General features: G+C 48.5%; 35 non-coding genes across 35 annotated transcripts; all 35 read right to left on the bottom strand.

The window, feature by feature from the left end:
* Positions 1 to 119: 119 nt before the first annotated feature.
* On the bottom strand, positions 120 to 235 carry LOC141063793 (U5 spliceosomal RNA). The gene has a single exon (XR_012225070.1). It is a non-coding gene; the product is annotated as a U5 spliceosomal RNA (small nuclear RNA).
* A 314-nt stretch (positions 236 to 549) lies between these two features.
* LOC141064317 (U5 spliceosomal RNA) lies at positions 550 to 665 on the bottom strand. Its single transcript, XR_012225540.1, has one exon. It is a non-coding gene; the product is annotated as a U5 spliceosomal RNA (small nuclear RNA).
* A 307-nt stretch (positions 666 to 972) lies between these two features.
* LOC141064126 (U5 spliceosomal RNA) lies at positions 973 to 1088 on the bottom strand. Its single transcript, XR_012225367.1, has one exon. It is a non-coding gene; the product is annotated as a U5 spliceosomal RNA (small nuclear RNA).
* Positions 1089 to 1401: 313 nt separating this feature from the next.
* On the bottom strand, positions 1402 to 1517 carry LOC141064972 (U5 spliceosomal RNA). The gene has a single exon (XR_012226128.1). It is a non-coding gene; the product is annotated as a U5 spliceosomal RNA (small nuclear RNA).
* A 314-nt stretch (positions 1518 to 1831) lies between these two features.
* Positions 1832 to 1947, bottom strand: LOC141064269 (U5 spliceosomal RNA). The gene has a single exon (XR_012225497.1). It is a non-coding gene; the product is annotated as a U5 spliceosomal RNA (small nuclear RNA).
* Positions 1948 to 2259: 312 nt separating this feature from the next.
* Positions 2260 to 2375, bottom strand: LOC141064260 (U5 spliceosomal RNA). The gene has a single exon (XR_012225488.1). It is a non-coding gene; the product is annotated as a U5 spliceosomal RNA (small nuclear RNA).
* A 313-nt stretch (positions 2376 to 2688) lies between these two features.
* Positions 2689 to 2804, bottom strand: LOC141064545 (U5 spliceosomal RNA). The gene has a single exon (XR_012225746.1). It is a non-coding gene; the product is annotated as a U5 spliceosomal RNA (small nuclear RNA).
* A 314-nt stretch (positions 2805 to 3118) lies between these two features.
* On the bottom strand, positions 3119 to 3234 carry LOC141063961 (U5 spliceosomal RNA). Its single transcript, XR_012225219.1, has one exon. It is a non-coding gene; the product is annotated as a U5 spliceosomal RNA (small nuclear RNA).
* Positions 3235 to 3548: 314 nt separating this feature from the next.
* On the bottom strand, positions 3549 to 3664 carry LOC141064544 (U5 spliceosomal RNA). The gene has a single exon (XR_012225745.1). It is a non-coding gene; the product is annotated as a U5 spliceosomal RNA (small nuclear RNA).
* Positions 3665 to 3978: 314 nt separating this feature from the next.
* LOC141065130 (U5 spliceosomal RNA) lies at positions 3979 to 4094 on the bottom strand. Its single transcript, XR_012226273.1, has one exon. It is a non-coding gene; the product is annotated as a U5 spliceosomal RNA (small nuclear RNA).
* A 314-nt stretch (positions 4095 to 4408) lies between these two features.
* On the bottom strand, positions 4409 to 4524 carry LOC141065194 (U5 spliceosomal RNA). Its single transcript, XR_012226333.1, has one exon. It is a non-coding gene; the product is annotated as a U5 spliceosomal RNA (small nuclear RNA).
* Positions 4525 to 4839: 315 nt separating this feature from the next.
* Positions 4840 to 4955, bottom strand: LOC141064880 (U5 spliceosomal RNA). The gene has a single exon (XR_012226046.1). It is a non-coding gene; the product is annotated as a U5 spliceosomal RNA (small nuclear RNA).
* Positions 4956 to 5262: 307 nt separating this feature from the next.
* Positions 5263 to 5378, bottom strand: LOC141063991 (U5 spliceosomal RNA). The gene has a single exon (XR_012225247.1). It is a non-coding gene; the product is annotated as a U5 spliceosomal RNA (small nuclear RNA).
* Positions 5379 to 5668: 290 nt separating this feature from the next.
* LOC141064951 (U5 spliceosomal RNA) lies at positions 5669 to 5784 on the bottom strand. Its single transcript, XR_012226110.1, has one exon. It is a non-coding gene; the product is annotated as a U5 spliceosomal RNA (small nuclear RNA).
* Positions 5785 to 6098: 314 nt separating this feature from the next.
* LOC141064035 (U5 spliceosomal RNA) lies at positions 6099 to 6214 on the bottom strand. The gene has a single exon (XR_012225287.1). It is a non-coding gene; the product is annotated as a U5 spliceosomal RNA (small nuclear RNA).
* Positions 6215 to 6527: 313 nt separating this feature from the next.
* On the bottom strand, positions 6528 to 6643 carry LOC141064847 (U5 spliceosomal RNA). Its single transcript, XR_012226016.1, has one exon. It is a non-coding gene; the product is annotated as a U5 spliceosomal RNA (small nuclear RNA).
* Positions 6644 to 6950: 307 nt separating this feature from the next.
* On the bottom strand, positions 6951 to 7066 carry LOC141065180 (U5 spliceosomal RNA). The gene has a single exon (XR_012226320.1). It is a non-coding gene; the product is annotated as a U5 spliceosomal RNA (small nuclear RNA).
* Positions 7067 to 7379: 313 nt separating this feature from the next.
* On the bottom strand, positions 7380 to 7495 carry LOC141064971 (U5 spliceosomal RNA). Its single transcript, XR_012226127.1, has one exon. It is a non-coding gene; the product is annotated as a U5 spliceosomal RNA (small nuclear RNA).
* Positions 7496 to 7809: 314 nt separating this feature from the next.
* On the bottom strand, positions 7810 to 7925 carry LOC141063627 (U5 spliceosomal RNA). Its single transcript, XR_012224920.1, has one exon. It is a non-coding gene; the product is annotated as a U5 spliceosomal RNA (small nuclear RNA).
* Positions 7926 to 8239: 314 nt separating this feature from the next.
* Positions 8240 to 8355, bottom strand: LOC141063810 (U5 spliceosomal RNA). The gene has a single exon (XR_012225084.1). It is a non-coding gene; the product is annotated as a U5 spliceosomal RNA (small nuclear RNA).
* A 314-nt stretch (positions 8356 to 8669) lies between these two features.
* On the bottom strand, positions 8670 to 8785 carry LOC141064432 (U5 spliceosomal RNA). The gene has a single exon (XR_012225644.1). It is a non-coding gene; the product is annotated as a U5 spliceosomal RNA (small nuclear RNA).
* Positions 8786 to 9103: 318 nt separating this feature from the next.
* LOC141063675 (U5 spliceosomal RNA) lies at positions 9104 to 9219 on the bottom strand. The gene has a single exon (XR_012224963.1). It is a non-coding gene; the product is annotated as a U5 spliceosomal RNA (small nuclear RNA).
* Positions 9220 to 9526: 307 nt separating this feature from the next.
* On the bottom strand, positions 9527 to 9642 carry LOC141063951 (U5 spliceosomal RNA). The gene has a single exon (XR_012225210.1). It is a non-coding gene; the product is annotated as a U5 spliceosomal RNA (small nuclear RNA).
* Positions 9643 to 9956: 314 nt separating this feature from the next.
* LOC141064354 (U5 spliceosomal RNA) lies at positions 9957 to 10072 on the bottom strand. The gene has a single exon (XR_012225573.1). It is a non-coding gene; the product is annotated as a U5 spliceosomal RNA (small nuclear RNA).
* A 314-nt stretch (positions 10073 to 10386) lies between these two features.
* On the bottom strand, positions 10387 to 10502 carry LOC141064431 (U5 spliceosomal RNA). The gene has a single exon (XR_012225643.1). It is a non-coding gene; the product is annotated as a U5 spliceosomal RNA (small nuclear RNA).
* A 314-nt stretch (positions 10503 to 10816) lies between these two features.
* On the bottom strand, positions 10817 to 10932 carry LOC141064581 (U5 spliceosomal RNA). The gene has a single exon (XR_012225779.1). It is a non-coding gene; the product is annotated as a U5 spliceosomal RNA (small nuclear RNA).
* Positions 10933 to 11246: 314 nt separating this feature from the next.
* Positions 11247 to 11362, bottom strand: LOC141063832 (U5 spliceosomal RNA). The gene has a single exon (XR_012225104.1). It is a non-coding gene; the product is annotated as a U5 spliceosomal RNA (small nuclear RNA).
* Positions 11363 to 11676: 314 nt separating this feature from the next.
* LOC141064096 (U5 spliceosomal RNA) lies at positions 11677 to 11792 on the bottom strand. The gene has a single exon (XR_012225339.1). It is a non-coding gene; the product is annotated as a U5 spliceosomal RNA (small nuclear RNA).
* Positions 11793 to 13603: 1811 nt separating this feature from the next.
* On the bottom strand, positions 13604 to 13717 carry LOC141064416 (U5 spliceosomal RNA). Its single transcript, XR_012225629.1, has one exon. It is a non-coding gene; the product is annotated as a U5 spliceosomal RNA (small nuclear RNA).
* A 306-nt stretch (positions 13718 to 14023) lies between these two features.
* On the bottom strand, positions 14024 to 14139 carry LOC141064358 (U5 spliceosomal RNA). Its single transcript, XR_012225577.1, has one exon. It is a non-coding gene; the product is annotated as a U5 spliceosomal RNA (small nuclear RNA).
* Positions 14140 to 14453: 314 nt separating this feature from the next.
* Positions 14454 to 14569, bottom strand: LOC141064119 (U5 spliceosomal RNA). Its single transcript, XR_012225360.1, has one exon. It is a non-coding gene; the product is annotated as a U5 spliceosomal RNA (small nuclear RNA).
* A 314-nt stretch (positions 14570 to 14883) lies between these two features.
* Positions 14884 to 15000, bottom strand: LOC141064082 (U5 spliceosomal RNA). The gene has a single exon (XR_012225327.1). It is a non-coding gene; the product is annotated as a U5 spliceosomal RNA (small nuclear RNA).
* Positions 15001 to 15314: 314 nt separating this feature from the next.
* LOC141064409 (U5 spliceosomal RNA) lies at positions 15315 to 15430 on the bottom strand. The gene has a single exon (XR_012225623.1). It is a non-coding gene; the product is annotated as a U5 spliceosomal RNA (small nuclear RNA).
* Positions 15431 to 15744: 314 nt separating this feature from the next.
* Positions 15745 to 15860, bottom strand: LOC141065129 (U5 spliceosomal RNA). Its single transcript, XR_012226272.1, has one exon. It is a non-coding gene; the product is annotated as a U5 spliceosomal RNA (small nuclear RNA).
* Positions 15861 to 16174: 314 nt separating this feature from the next.
* LOC141064034 (U5 spliceosomal RNA) lies at positions 16175 to 16290 on the bottom strand. The gene has a single exon (XR_012225286.1). It is a non-coding gene; the product is annotated as a U5 spliceosomal RNA (small nuclear RNA).
* Positions 16291 to 16355: the final 65 nt, after the last annotated feature.

Below are 16355 nucleotides of genomic sequence, written 5' to 3'. Positions count from 1 at the left end.
TGGAAGAAGGCCATCCACTGCTACAATATTCAAATGAGCGGCATTTCCCATAAGCCCCAGAGTACAGTCTCCCACCAAAACCCCACCCACTCATTCCTTCATTCTGTTGTTGAACCCATAGCGCCAGCAAGCTGGAGCGTGCAAAAATTGCCACAAAACTCAGTTTTGCTTCTCTCCACGGAAATCTTTAGTAAAAGGCGAAAAATTTTTACGTTCTGAAGAAAAGCCAGAGTATACTGGGCAAGGGCTTCCTCCTGACCTCCCACCATGGGCACAGCCCTCATTTGGCCCAGGGAGACCACCTAGAAGTGGGTGCGTGGTTTGGCTATGGAAAAACAAAAATGGCAACACACAGCCCATTTTCCGCTGGCTGCTCCGTGTTCAGCTCCATCGTGCTGCCAGAGAGTCACATGTCCCGTTGCCTGGAAGAAGGCCATCCACTGCTACAATATTCAAATGAGAGACATTTCCCAGCAGCCCCAGAGTACAGTCTCCCACCAAAACCCCACCCACTCATTCCTTCATTCTGTTGTTGAAGCCATTTAAGGAAGTCCCAGCAAGCTGGAGCGTGCAAAAATTGTCACAAAACTCAGTTTTGCTTCTCTCCACAGAAATCTTTAATAAAAGGCGAAAGATTTTTACATTCTGAAGAGAAGCCAGAGTATACTGGGCAAGGGCTTCCTCCTGACCTACCACCATGGGCACAGCCCTCATTTGGCCCAGGGAGACCACCTAGAAGTGGGTGCGTGGTTTGGCTATGGAAAAACAAAAACGGCAACACACAGCCCATTTTCCGCAGGCTGCTCCGTGTTCAGCTCTATCTTGCTGCCAGATTGTCACCTGTCCCGCTGCCTGGAAGAACGCCATCCACTGCTACAATATTCAAATGAGAGACATTTCCCAGCAGCCCCAGAGTACAGTCTCCCACAAAAACCCCACCCACTCATTCCTTCATTCTGTTGTTGAACCCATAGCGCCAGCAAGCTGGAGCGTGCAAAAATTGCCACAAAACTCAGTTTTGCTTCTCTCCACGGAAATCTTTAGTAGAAGGCGAAAGATTTTTACGTTCTGAAGAAAAGCCAGAGTATACTGGGCAAGGGCTTCCTACTGACCTACCACCATGGGCACAGCCCTCATTTGGCCCAGGGAGACCACCTAGAAGTGGGTGCGTGGTTTGGCTATGGAAAAACAAAAACGGCAACACACAGCCCATTTTCCGCAGGCTGCTCTGTGTTCAGCTCCATCCTGCTGCCAGAGAGTCACATGTCCCGCTGCCTGGAAAAAGGCCATCCACTGCTACAATATTCAAATGAAAGACATTTCCCAGCAGCCCCATAGTACAGTTTCCCACCAAAATCCACCCACTCATTCCTTCATTCTGTTGTTGAACCCATTTAAGGAAGCCCCAGCAAGCTGGAGCGTGCAAAAATTGCCACAAAACTCAGTTTTGTTTCTCTCCACGGAAATCTTTAGTAAAAGGCGAAAGATTTTTACGTTCTGAAGAGAAGCCAGAGTATACTGGGCAAGGGCTTCCTCCTGACCTACCACCATGGGCACAACCCTTATTTGGCCCAGGGAGACCACCTAGAAGAGGGTGCGTGGTTTGGCTATGGAAAAACAAAAACGGCAACACACAGCCCATTTTCCGCAGGCTGCTCTGTGTTAAGCTCCATCCTGCTGTCAGAGAGTCACATGTCCCGCTGCCTGGAAGAAGGCCATCCACTGCTACAATATTCAAATGAGAAGCATTTCCCATCAGCCCCAGATTACAGGCTCACACCAAAACCCCACCCACTCATTCTTTCATTCTGTTGTTGAACCCATTTAAGGAAGCCCCAGCAAGCTGGAGCATGCAAAAATTGCCACAAAACTCAGTTTTGCTTCTCTCCACAGAAATCTTTAGTAAAAGGCGAAAGATTTTTACATTCTGAAAAGAAGCCAGAGGATACTGGGCAAGGGCTTGCTCCTGACCTACCACCATGGTCACAGCCCTCATTTGGCCCAGGGAGACCACCTAGAAGTGGGTGCGTGGTTTGGCTATGGAAAAACAAAAACAGCAACACAGCCCATTTTCCGCAGGCTGCTCCGTGTTCAGCTCCATCGTGCTGCCAGAGAGTCACATGTACCGCTGCCTAGAAGAAGGCCATCCACTGCTACAATATTCAAATGAGAGACAGATCCCAGCAGCCCCAGATGACAGTCTCCCACCAAAACCCCACCCACTCATTCCTTCATTCTGTTGTTGAACCCATTTAAGGAAGCCCCAGCAAGCTGGAGCATGCAAAAATTGCCACAAAACTCAGGTTTGCTTCTCTCCACGGAAATCTTTAGTAAAAGGCGAAAGATTTTTACGTTCTGAAGAGAAGCCAGAGTATACTGGGCAAGGGCTTCCTCCTGACCTACCACCATGGGCACAGCCCTCATTTGGCCCAGGGAGACCACCTAGAAGTGGGTGCGTGGTTTGGCTATGGAAAAACAAAAATGGCAACACACAGCCCATTTTCCGCAGTCTGCTCCGTGTTCAGCTCCATCGTGCTGCCAGAGAGTCACATGTCCCATTGCCTGGAAGAAGGCCATCCACTGCTACAATATTCAAATGAGAGACATTTCCCAGCAGCCCCAGAGTACAGTCTCCCACCAAACCCCTCCCACTCATTCCTTCATTCTGTTGTTGAACCCATTTAATGAAGTCCCAGCAAGCTGGAGCGTGCAAAAATTGCCACAAAACTCAGTTTTGCTTCTCTCCACGGAAATCTTTAATAAAAGGCGAAAGATTTTTACATTCTGATGAAAAGCCAGAGTATACTGGGCAAGGGCTTCCTCCTGACCTACCACCATGGGCACAGCCCTCATTTGGCCCAGGGAGACCACCTAGAAGTGGGTGCGTGGTTAGGCTATAGAAAAACAAAAACGGCAACACACAGCCCATTTTCCGCAGGCTGCTCCATGTTCAGCTCCATCTTGCTGCCAGAGAGTCACATGTCCCGCTGCCTGGTAGAAGGCCATCCACTGCTACAATATTCAAATGAGAAACATTTCCCAGCAGCCCCAGAGTACAGTCTCCCACCAAAACCCCACCCACTCATTCCTTCATTCTGTTGTTGAACCCATTTAAGGAAGCCCCAGCAAGCTGGAGCGTGCAAAAATTGCCACAAAATTCAGTTTTGCTTCTCTCCACGGAAATCTTTAGTAAAAGGCGAAAGATTTTTAAGTTCTGAAGAGAAGCCAGAGTATACTGGGCAAGGGCTTCCTCCTGACCTACCACCATGGGCACAGCCCTCATTTGGCCCAGGGAGACCACCTAGAAGTGGGTGCGTGGTTTGGCTATGGAAAAACAAAAACGGCAACACACAGCCCATTTTCCGCAGGCTGCTCCGTGTTCAGCTCCATCCTGCTGCCAGAGCGTCACGTGTCCCGCTGACTGAAAAAAGGCCATCCATGGCTACTATATTCAAATGAGAATCATTTCCCAGCAGCCCCAGAGTACAGTCTCCCACCAAAACCCCACCCACTCATTCCTTCATTCTGTTGTTGAACCCATTTAACGAAGTCCCAGCAAGCTGGAGCGTGCAAAAATTGCCACAAAACTCAGTTTTGCTTCTCTCCACGGAAATCTTTAATAAAAGGCGAAAGATTTTTACATTCTGATGAAAAGCCAGAGTATACTGGGCAAGTGCTTCCTCCTGACCTACCACCATGGGCACAGCCCTCATTTGGCCCAGGGAGACCACCTAGAAGTGGGTGCGTGGTTTGGCTATGGAAAAACAAAAACGGCAACACACAGCCCATTTTCCGCTGGCTGCTCCATGTTCAGCTCCATCTTGCTGCCAGTGAGTCACATGTCCCGCTGCCTGGAAGAAGGCCATCCACTGCTACAATATTCAAATGAGAGACATTTCCCAGCAGCCCCAGAGTACAGTCTCCCACCAAAACCCCACCCACTTATTCCTTCATTCTGTTGTTGAACCCATTTAAGGAAGCCCCAGCAAGCTGGAGCGTGCAAAAATTGCCACAAAATTCAGTTTTGCTTCTCTCCACGGAAATCTTTAGTAAAAGGCGAAAGATTTTTACGTTCTGAAGAGAAGCCAGAGTATACTGGGCAAGGGCTTCCTCCTGACCTACCACCATGGGCACAGCCCTCATTTGGCCCAGGGAGACCACCTAGAAGTGGGTGCGTGGTTTGGCTATGGAAAAACAAAAACGGCAACACACAGCCCATTTTCCGCAGGCTGCTCTGTGTTCAGCTCCATCTTGCTGCCAGATTGTCACCTGTCCCGCTGTCTGGAAGAACGCCATCCACTGCTACAATATTCAAATGAGAGACATTTCCCAGCAGCCCCAGAGTACAGTCTCCCACCAAAACCCCACCCACTCATTCCTTCATTCTGTTGTTGAACCCATTTAAGGAAGCCCCAGCAAGCTGGAGCGTGCAAAAATTGCCACAAAACTCAGTTTTGCTTCTCTCCACGGAAATCTTTAGTAAAAGGCGAAAGATTTTTACGTTCTGAAGAGAAGCCAGAGTATACTGGGCAAGGGCTTCCTCCTGACCTACCACCATGGGCACAGCTCTCATTTGGCCTAGGGAGACCACCTAGAAGTGGGTACGTGGTTTGGCTATGGAAAAACAAAAACGGCAACACACAGCCCATTTTCCGCAGGCTGCTCCGTGTTCAGCTCCATCCTGCTGCCAGAAAGTCACATGTCCCGCTGCCTGGAAGAAGGCCATCCACTGCTACAATATTCAAATGAGAGACATCTCCCAGCAGCCCCAAGTGTACAGTCTCCCACCAAAACCCCACCCACTCATTCCTTCATTCTGTTGTTGAACCCATTTAAGGTAGCCCCAGCAAGCTGGAGCGTGGAAAAATTGCCACAAAACTCAGTTTTGCTTCTCTCCACGGAAATCTTTAGTAAAAGGCGAAAGATTTTTACGTTCTGAAGAGAAGCCAGAGTATACTGGGCAAGGGCTTCCTCCTGACCTACCACCATGGGCACAGCCCTCATTTGGCCCAGGGAGACCACCTAGAAGTGGGTGCGTGGTTTGGCTATGGAAAAACAAAAACGGCAACACACAGCCCATTTTCCGCAGGCTGCTCCGTGTTCAGCTCCATCCTGCTGCCAGAGAGTCACATGTCCCGCTGCCTGGAAGAAGGCCATCCACTGCTACAATATTCAAATGAGAGGCATTTCCCATAAGCCCCAGAGTACAGTCTCCCACCAAAACCCCACCCACTCATTCCTTCATTCTGTTGTTGAACCCATAGCGCCAGCAAGCTGGTGCGTGCAAAAATTGCCACAAAACTCAGTTTTGCTTCTCTCCACAGAAATCTTTAGTAAAAGGCGAAAGATTTTTACGTTCTGAAGAAAAGCCAGAGTATACTGGGCAAGGGCTTCCTACTGACCTACCACCATGGGCACAGCCCTCATTTGGCCCAGGGAGACCACCTAGAAGTGGGTGCGTGGTTTGGCTATAGAAAAACAAAAACGGCAACACACAGCCCATTTTCCGCAGGCTGCTCCATGTTCAGCTCCATCTTGCTGCCAGAGAGTCACATGTCCCACTGCCTGGAAGAAGGCCATCCACTGCTACAATATTCAAATGAGAGACATTTCCCACCAAAACCCCACCCACTCATTCCTTCATTCTGTTGTTGAATCCATTTAAGGAAGCCCCAGCAAGCTGGAGCGTCCAAAAATTGCCACAAAATTCAGTTTTGCTTCTCTCCACGGAAATCTTTAGTAAAAGGCGAAAGATTTTTACGTTCTGAAGAGAAGCCAGAGTATACTGGGCAAGGGCTTCCTCCTGACCTACCACCATGGGCACAGCCCTCATTTGGCCCAGGGAGACCACCTAGAAGTGGATGCGTGGTTTCGCTATGGAAAAACAAAAACGGCAACACACAGCCCATATTCCGCAGGCTGCTCCGTGTTCAGCTCCATCTTGCTGCCAGATTGTCACCTGTCCCGCTGCCTGGAAGAACGCCATCCACTGCTACAATATTCAAATGAGAGACATTTCCCAGCAGCCCCAGAGTACAGTCTCCCACCAAATCCCCACCCACTCATTCCTTCATTCTGTTGTTGAACCCATTTAAGGTAGCCCCAGCAAGCTGGCGCGTGCAAAAATTGCCACAAAACTCAGTTTTGCTTCTCTCCACAGAAATCTTTAGTAAAAGGCGAAAGATTTTTACATTCTGAAGAGAAGCCAGAGTATACTGGGCAATGGCTTCCTCCTGACCTACCACCATGGGCACAGCTCTCATTTGGCCTAGGGAGACCACCTAGAAGTGGGTACGTGGTTTGGCTATGGAAAAACAAAAACGGCAACACACAGCCCATTTTCCGCAGGCTGCTCCGTGTTCAGCTCCATCCTGCTGCCAGAAAGTCACATGTCCCGCTGCCTGGAAGAAGGCCATCCACTGCTACAATATTCAAATGAGAGGCATCTCCCATCAGCCCCAGAGTACAGTCTCCCACCAAACCCCACCCACTCATTCCTTCATTCTGTTGTTGAACCCATTTAAGGAAACCCCAGCAAGCTGGAGAGTGCAAAAATTGCCACAAAACTCAGTTTTGCTTCTCTCCACGGAAATCTTTAGTAAAAGGCGAAAGATTTTTACGTTCTGAAGAGAAGCCAGAGTATACTGGGCAAGTGCTTCCTCATGACCTAACACCATGGGCACAGCCCTCATTTGGCCCAGGGAGACCACCTAGAAGTGGGTGCGTGGTTTGGCTATGGAAAAACAAAAACGGCAACACACAGCCCATTTTCCGCAGGCTGCTCCGTGTTCAGCTCCATCTTGCTGCCAGATTGTCACCTGTCCCGCTGCCTGGAAGAACGCCATCCACTGCTACAATATTCAAATGAGAGACATTTCCCAGCAGCCCCAGAGTACAGTCTCCCACCAAAACCCCACCCACTCATTCCTTCATTCTGTTGTTGAACCCATAGCGCCAGCAAGCTGGAGCGTGCAAAAATTGCCACAAAACTCAGTTTTGCTTCTCTCCACGGAAATCTTTAGTAAAAGGCGAAAGATTTTTACGTTCTGAAGAAAAGCCAGAGTATACTGGGCAAGGGCTTCCTACTGACCTACCACCATGGGCACAGCCCTCATTTGGCCCAGGGAGACCACCTAGAAGTGGGTGCGTGGTTTGGCTATGGAAAAACAAAAACGGCAACACATAGCCCATTTTCCGCAGGCTGCTCTGTGTTCAGCTCCATCCTGCTGCCAGAGAGTCACATGTCCCGCTGCCTGGAAGAAAGACATCCACTGCTACAATATTCAAATGAAAGACATTTCCCAGCAGCCCCATAGTACAGTTTCCCACCAAAATCCACCCACTCATTCCTTCATTCTGTTGTTGAACCCATTTAAGGAAGCCCCAGCAAGCTGGAGCGTGCAAAAATTGCCACAAAACTCAGTTTTGTTTCTCTCCACGGAAATCTTTAGTAAAAGGCGAAAGATTTTTACGTTCTGAAGAGAAGCCAGAGTATACTGGGCAAGGGCTTCCTCCTGACCTACCACCATGGGCACAGCCCTCATTTGGCCCAGGGAGACCACTTAGAAGAGGGTGCGTGGTTTGGCTATGGAAAAACAAAAACGGCAACACACAGCCCATTTTCCGCAGGCTGCTCCGTGTTCAGCTCCATCTTGCTGCCAGAAAATCACCTGTCCCGCTGCCTGGAAGAACGCCATCCACTGCTACAATATTCAAATGAGAGACATTTCCCAGCAGCCCCAGAGTACAGTCTCCCACCAAAACCCCACCCACTCATTCCTTCATTCTGTTGTTGAACCCATTTAAGGAAACCCCAGCAAGCTGGAGCGTGCAAAAATTGCCACAAAACTCAGTTTTGCTTCTCTCCACAGAAATCTTTAGTAAAAGGCGAAAGATTTTTACGTTCTGAAGAGAAGCCAGAGTATACTGGGCAAGTGCTTCCTCCTGACCTAACACCATGGGCACAGCCCTCATTTGGCCCAGGGAGACCACCTAGAAGTGGGTGCGTGGTTTGGCTATGGAAAAACAAAAACGGAAACACACAGCCCATTTTCCGCAGGCTGCTCCGTGTTCAGCTCCCTCCTGCTGCCAGAAAGTCACATGTCCCGCTGCCTGGAAGAAGGCCATCCACTGCTACAATATTCAAATGAGAGGCATCTCCCATCAGCCCCAGAGTACAGTCTCCCACCAAAACCTCACCCACTCATTCCATCATTCTGTTGTTGAACCCATTTAAGGTAGCCCCAGCAAGCTGGAGCGTGCAAAAATTGCCACAAAACTCAGTTTTGCTTCTCTCCACGGAAATCTTTAGTAAAAAGCGAAAGATTTTTACGTTCTGAAGAAAAGCCAGAGTATACTGGTCAAGGGCTTCCTCCTGACCTACCACCATGTGCACAGCCCTCATTTGGCCCAGGGAGACCACCTAGAAGTGGGTGCGTGGTTTTGCTATGGAAAAACAAAAACGGCAACACACAGCCCATTTTCCACAGGCTGCTCCGTGTTCAGCTCCATCGTGCTGCCAGAGAGTCACATGTCCCGCTGCCTGGAAGAAGGCCATCCAGAGCTACAATATTCAAATGAGAGACATTTCCCAGCAGCCCCAGAGTACAGTTTCCCACCAAAACCCCACCCACTCATTCCTTCATTCTGTTGTTGAACCCATTTAAGGAAGCCCCAGCAAGCTGGAGCGTGCAAAAATTGCCACAAAACTCAGGTTTGCTTCTCTCCACGGAAATCTTTAGTAAAAGGCAAAAGATTTTTACGTTCTGAAGAGAAGCCAGAGTATACAGAGCAAGAGCTTCCTCCTGACCTACCACCATGGGCCCAGCCCTCATTTGGCCCAGGAAGACCACCTAGAAGTGGGTGCATGGTTTGGCTATGGAAAAACAAAAAAGGCAAAACACAGCCCATTTTCCGCAGGCTGTTCCGTGTTCAGCTCCATCGTGCTGCCAGAGAGTCACATGTCCCGCTGCCTGGAAGAAGGCCATCCACTACTACAATTTTCAAATGAGAGACATTTCCCAGCAGCCCCAGAGTACAGTCTCCCACCAAAACCCCACCCACCCACTCATTCCTTCATTCTGTTGTTGAACCCATTTAAGGAAGCCACAGCAAGCTGGGGCGTGCAAAAATTGCCACAAAACTCAGTTTTGCTTCTCTCCACGGAAATCTTTAGTAAAAGGCGAAAGATTTTTACATTCTGAAGAGAAACCAGAGTATACTGGGTAAGGGCTTACTCATGACCTACCACCATGGGCACAGCCCTCATTTGGCCCAGGGAGACCACCTAGAAGTGGGTGCATGGTTTGACTATGGAAAAACAAAAACGGCAACACACAGCCCATTTTCCGCAGGCTGCTCCGTGTTCAGCTCCATCCTGCTGCCAGAGAGTCACATGTCCCGCTGCCTGGAAAAAGGCCATCCACTGCTACAATATTCAAATGAGCGGCATTTCCCATAAGCCCCAGAGTACAGTCTCCCACCAAAACCCCACCCACTCATTCCTTCATTCTGTTGTTGAACCCATAGCGCCAGCAAGCTGGAGCGTGCAATAATTGCCACAAAACTCAGTTTTGCTTCTCTCCACGGAAATCTTTAGTAAAAGGCGAAAGATTTTTACGTTCTGAAGAAAAGCCAGAGTATACTGGGCAAGGGCTTCCTCCTGACCTACCACCATGGGCACAGCCCTCATTTGGCCCAGGGAGACCACCTAGAAGTGGGTGCGTGGTTTGGCTATGGAAAAACAAAAATGGCAACACACAGCCCATTTTTCACAGGCTGCTCCGTGTTCAGCTCCATCGTGCTGCCAGAGAGTCACATGTCCCGCTGCCTGGAAGAAGGCCATCCAGAGCTACAATATTCAAATGAGAGACATTTCCCAGCAGCCCCAGAGTACAGTCTCCCACCAAAACCCCACCCACTCATTCCTTCATTCTGTTGTTGAAGCCATTTAAGGAAGTCCCAGCAAGCTGGAGCGTGCAAAAATTGCCACAAAACTCAGTTTTGCTTCTCTCCACGGAAATCTTTAATAAAAGGCGAAAGATTTTTAAATTCTGAAGAGAAGCCAGAGTATACTGGGCAAGGGCTTCCTCCTGACCTACCACCATGGGCACAGCCCTCATTTGGCCCAGGGAGACCACATAGAAGTGGGTGCGTGGTTTGGCTATGGAAAAACAAAAACGGCAACACACAGCCCATTTTCCGCAGGCTGCTCCATGTTCAGCTCCATCTTGCTGCCAGAGAGTCACATGTCCCGCTGCCTGGAAGAAGGCCATCCACTGCTACAATATTCAAATGAGAGACATTTCCCAGCAGCCCCAGAGTACAGTCTCCCACCAAAACCCCACCCACTCATTCCTTCATTCTGTTGTTGAACCCATTTAAGGAAGCCCCAGCAAGCTGGAGCTTGCAAAAATTGCCACAAAATTCAGTTCTGCTTCTCTCCACGGAAATCTTTAGTTAAAGGCGAAAGATTTTTACGTTCTGAAGAGGAGCCAGAGTATACTGGGCAAGGGCTTCCTCCTGACCTACCACCATGGGCACAGCCCTCATTTGGCCCAGGGAGACCACCTAGAAGTGGGTGCGTGGTTTGGCTATGGAAAAACAAAAACGGCAACACACAGCCCATTTTCCGCAGGCTGCTCCGTGTTCAGCTCCATCGTGCTGCTAGAGAGTCACATGTCCCGCTGCCTAGAAGAAGGCCATTCACTGCTACAATACTCAAATGAGAGACAGATCCCAGCAGCCCCAGAGTACAGTCTCCCACCAAAACCCCACCCACTCATTCCTTCATTCTGTTGTTGAACCCATTTAAGGAAGCCCCAGCAAGCTGGAGGATGCAAAAATTTCCACAAAACTCAGGTTTGCTTCTTTCCACGGAAATCTTTAGTAAAAGGCGAACGATTTTTACGTTCTGAAGAGAAGCCAGAGTATACTGAGCAAGGGCTTCCTCCTGACCTACCACCATGGGCACAGCCCTCATTTGGCCCAGGGAGACCACCTAGAAGTGGGTGTGTGGTTTGGCTATGGAAAAACAAAAATGGCAACACACAGCCCATTTTCCGCAGGCTGCTCCGTGTTCAGCTCCATCGTGCTGCCAGAGAGTCACATGTCCCGTTGCCTGGAAGAAGGCCATCCACTGCTACAATATTCAAATGAGAGACATTTCCCAGGAGCCCCAGAGTACAGTCTCCCACCAAAACCCCACCCACTCATTCCTTCATTCTGTTGTTGAACCCATTTAAGGAAGCCCCAGCAAGCTGGAGCGTGCAAAAATTGCCAGAAAACTCAGTTTTGCTTCTCTCCACCGAAATCTTTAGTAAAAGGCAAAAGATTTTTACGTTCTGAAGAAAAGCCAGAGTATACTGGGCAAAGGCTTCCTCCAGACCTACCAACATGGCCGCAACCCTCATTAGGCCCAGGGAGACCAACTAGAAGTGGGTGCGTGGTTTTGCTATGGAAAAACAAAAACGGCAACACACAGCCCATTTTCCACAGGCTGCTCCGTGTTCAGCTCCATCGTGCTGCCAGAGAGTCACATGTCCCGCTGCCTGGAAGAAGGCCATCCAGAGCTACAATATTCAAATGAGAGACATTTCCCAGCAGCCCCAGAGTACAGTCTCCCACCAAAACCCCACCCACTCATTCCTTCATTCTTTTGTTGAACCCATTTAAGGAAGTCCCAGCAAGCTGGAGCGTGCAAAAATTACCACAAAACTCAGTTTTGCTTCTCTCCACGGAAATCTTTAATAAAAGGCGAAAGATTTTTACATTCTGAAGAGAAGCCAGAGTTTACTGGGCAAGGGCTTCCTCCTGACCTACCACCATGGGCACAGCACTCATTTGGCCCAGGGAGATCACCTAGAAGTGGGTGCGTGGTTTGGCTATGGAAAAACAAAATCGGCAACACACAGCCCATTTTCCGCAGGCTGCTCCATGTTCAGCTCCATCTTGCTGCCAGAGAGTCACATGTCCCGCTGCCTGGAAGAAGGCCATCCACTGCTACAATATTCAAGTGAGAGACATTTCCCAGCAGCCCCAGAGTACAGTCTCCCACCAAAACCCCACCCACTCATTCCATCATTCTGTTGTTGAACCCATTTAAGGAAGCCCCAGGAAGCTGGAGCGTGGAGTACTGAAGGAGATAGCAGAAGAAATTTCTGAACCACTCTCCATAATCTTTGAAAATTCTTGGAGAACAGGAGAAGTGCCAGAAGACTGGAGAAGAGCAAATGTTGTTCCTATCTTCAAAAAGGGGAAGAAGGTGGACCCAGGCAACTATAGGCCAGTGAGTCTGACTTCTATACCAGGAAAGATCTTTGAACAAATTATTAAACAACATGTAAGTCAATACCTGGATAAGAATGAAGTGATCAAACAGAGTCAGCATGGGTTTGTAACTAATAAGTCATGTCAGACTAACTTAATTTCCTTCTATGACGGTATCACTGATTGGGTGGATCAAGGAAATGCTGTAGATATAGTATATCTTGACTTCAGCAAAGCATTTGACAAAGTCTCTCATACAATCCTTATTGAAAAAATGACTAAGTATGGAATGGACAAGGCAACTGTTAGGTGGATTCATAGCTGGCTTAGTGATCGGACCCAAAGAGTGGTCGTAAATGGCTGCACATCCAGTTGGAAGAATGTCTCAAGTGGGGTACCACAGGGCTCTGTCCTGGGCCCTGTATTGTTCAACATCTTTATCAACGATTTAGATGAAGGAATTGAGGGTAAACTGATTAAATTTGCTGATGACACAAAGCTAGGAGGGATAGCTAATTCTAGAGAAGAGAGAGAGAGGATTCAAAAAGATTTAAATAAACTGGAGAAGTGGGCAGTAACTAACAGAATGGTTTTTAACAGGGAGAAATGCAAAGTACTACATCTGGGCAATAAAAATGAAAAAAGCATATATAGAATGGGAGGAATAGGGCTAAGTGACAGCACATGTGAAAAAGACTTGGGTATACTAATAGATCACAGACTGAATATGAGTCAACAGTGTGATGCAGCAGCAAAAAAGGCAAATGCAGTTCTAGGATGTATTAACAGAAGCATACAGTCTAGATCACGTGAAGTCATTATTTCCCTCTACTCCTCTTTGGTCAGACCACATCTGGAATATTGTGTCCAGTTTTGGGCACCACATTTTAAAAAAGACATCAACAAACTGGAGCAAGTTCAGAAAAGAGCGACCAGAATGGTGACCGGTCTGCAAACCCTGTCTTATGAGGAAAGGTTGCAGGATTTGGGAATGTTTAGTTTGCAAAAGAGAAGACTGAGAGGAGACTTAATTGCTGTCTACAAATATCTAAAGGGCTGTCACATTGTAGAAGGATCAACTTTATTCTCATTTGCACAAGGAAAGACTAGAAGCAATGGGATGAAACTGAATGGGAGGAGACACAGATTAGATATAAGAAAAAACTTTTTGACAGTTAGAGTGATCAATGAGTGGAACAGGCTGCCACGAGAAGTGGTGAGTTCTCCTTCAATGGAAGTCTTCAAACAGAGGCTGGACAGACATCTGATTGGGATGATTTAGCGAATCCTGCTTTGAGCAGGGGGTTGGACCAGATGGCCCAGGAGGTCCCTTCCAACTCTACGATTCTATGATTCTAAAAATTGCCACAAAATTCAGTTTTGCTTCTCTCCACGGAAATCTTTAGTAAAAGGCGAAAGATTTTTACGTTCTGAAGAGAAGCCAGAGTATACTGGGCAAGGGCTTCCTCCTGACCTACCACCATGGGCACAGCCCTCATTTGGCCCAGGGAGACCACCTAGAAGTGGGTGCGTGGTTTGGCTATGGAAAAACAAAAACGGCAACACACAGCCCATTTTCCGCAGGCTGCTCCGTGTTCAGCTCCATCTTGCTGCCAGATTGTCACCTGTCCCGCTGCCTGGAAGAACGCCATCCACTGCTACAATATTCAAATGAGAAGCATTTCCCATCAGCCCCAGAGTACAGGCTCCCACCAAAACCCCACCCACTCATTCTTTCATTGATCCCATTTAAGGAAGCCCCAAAAAGCTGGAGCATGCAAAAATTGCCACAAAACTCAGTTTTGCTTCTCTTCACGGAAATCTTTAGTAAAAGGCAAAAGATTTTTACGTTCTGAAGAAAAGCCAGAGTATGCTGGGCAAGGGCTTGCTCCTGACCTACCACCATGGGCACAGCCCTCATTTGGCCCAGGGAGACCACCTAGAAGTGGGTGCATGGTTTGGCTATGGAAAAACAAAAACAGCAACACACAGCCCATTTTCCGCAGGCTGCTCCGTGTTCAGCTCCATCGTGCTGCCAGAGAGTCACATGTCCTGCTGCCTAGAAGAATGCCATCCACTGCTACAATATTCAAATGAGAGACAGATCCCAGCAGCCCCAGAGTACAGTCTCCCACCAAAACCCCACCCACTCATTCCTTCATTCTGTTGTTGAACCCATTTAAGGAAGCCCCAGCAAGCTGGAGCATGCAAAAATTTCAACAAAACTCAGGTTTGCTTCTCTCCACGGAAATCTTTATTAAAAGGCGAAAGATTTTTACCTTCTGAAGAGAAGCCAGAGTATATTGGGCAAGGGCTTCCTCCTGACCTACCACCATGGGCACAGCCCTCATTTGGCCCAGGGAGACCACCTAGAAGTGGGTGCGTGGTTTGGCTATGGAAAAACAAAAATGGCAACACACAGCCCATTTTCCGCAGGCTGCTCCGTGTTCAGCTCCATCGTGCTGCCAGAGAGTCACATGTCCCGTTGCCTGGAAGAAGGCCATCCACTGCTACAATATTCAAATGAGAGACATTTCCCAGGAGCCCCAGAGTACAGTCTCCCACCAAAACCCCACCCACTCATTCCTTCATTCTGTTGTTGAACCCATTTAAGGAAGCCCCAGCAAGCTGGAGCGTGCAAAAAATGCCAGAAAACTCAGTTTTGCTTCTCTCCACGGAAATCTTTAGTAAAAGGCAAAAGATTTTTTACGTTTTGAAGAAAAGCCAGAGTATACTGGGCAAAGGCTTCCTCCAGACCTACCAACATGGCCGCAACCCTCATTAGGCCCAGGGAGACCACCTAGAAGTGGGTGCGTGGTTTTGCTATGTAAAAACAAAAACGGCAACACACAGCCCATTTTCCACAGGCTGCTCCGTGTTCAGCTCCATCGTGCTGCCAGAGAGTCACATGACCCGCTGCCTGGAAGAAGGCCATCCAGAGCTACAATATTCAAATGAGAGACATTTCCCAACAGCCCCAGAGTACAGTCTCCCACCAAAACCCCACCCACTCATTCCTTCTTTCTGTTGTTGAACCCATTTAAGGAAGTCCCAGCAAGCTGGAGCGTGCAAAAATTGCCACAAAACTCAGTTTTGCTTCTCTCCACTGAAATCTTTAATAAAAGGCGAAAGATTTTTACATTCTGAAGAGAAGCCAGAGTATACTGGGCAAGGGCTTCCTCCTGACCTACCACCATGGGCACAGCCCTCATTTGGCCCAGGGAGACCACCTAGAAGTGGGTGCGTGGTTTGGCTATAGAAAAACAAAAACGGCAACACACAGCCCATTTTCCGCAGGCTGCTCCATGTTCAGCTCCATCTTGCTGCCAGAGAGTCACATGTCCCGCTGCCTGGAAGAAGGCCATCCACTGCTACAATATTCAAATGAGAGACATTTCCCAGCAGCCCCAGAGTACAGTCTCCCACCAAAACCCCACCCACTCATTCCTTCATTCTGTTGTTGAATCCATTTAAGGAAGCCCCAGCAAGCTGGAGCGTGCAAAAATTGCCACAAAATTCAGTTTTGCTTCTCTCCACGGAAATCTTTAGTAAAAGGCGAAAGATTTTTACGTTCTGAAGAGAAGCCAGAGTATACTGGGCAAGGGCTTCCTCCTGACCTACCACCATGGGCACAGCCCTCATTTGGCCCAGGGAGACCACCTAGAAGTGGATGCGTGGTTTCGCTATGGAAAAACAAAAACGGCAACACACAGCCCATATTCCGCAGGCTGCTCCGTGTTCAGCTCCATCTTGCTGCCAGATTGTCACCTGTCCCGCTGCCTGGAAGAACGCCATCCACTGCTACAATATTCAAATGAGAGACATTTCCCAGCAGCCCCAGAGTACAGTCTCCCACCAAAACCCCACCCACTCATTCCTTCATTCTGTTGTTGAACCCATTTAAGGTAGCCCCAGCAAGCTGGCGCGTGCAAAAATTGCCACAAAACTCAGTTTTGCTTCTCTCCACAGAAATCTTTAGTAAAAGGCGAAAGATTTTTACATTCTGAAGAGAAGCCAGAGTATACTGGGCAATGGCTTCCTCCTGACCTACCACCATGGGCACAGCTCTCATTTGGCCTAGGGAGACC

This window comes from Dendrobates tinctorius, unplaced genomic scaffold (assembly GCF_039654945.1).
Source record: "Dendrobates tinctorius isolate UK_male_01 unplaced genomic scaffold, ASM3965494v1 ptg000250l, whole genome shotgun sequence".
Classification (NCBI taxonomy): domain Eukaryota; kingdom Metazoa; phylum Chordata; class Amphibia; order Anura; family Dendrobatidae; genus Dendrobates; species Dendrobates tinctorius.
Note: the sequence above shows the minus strand (reverse complement) of the source record. Positions and strands in the feature narration are given on the sequence as shown.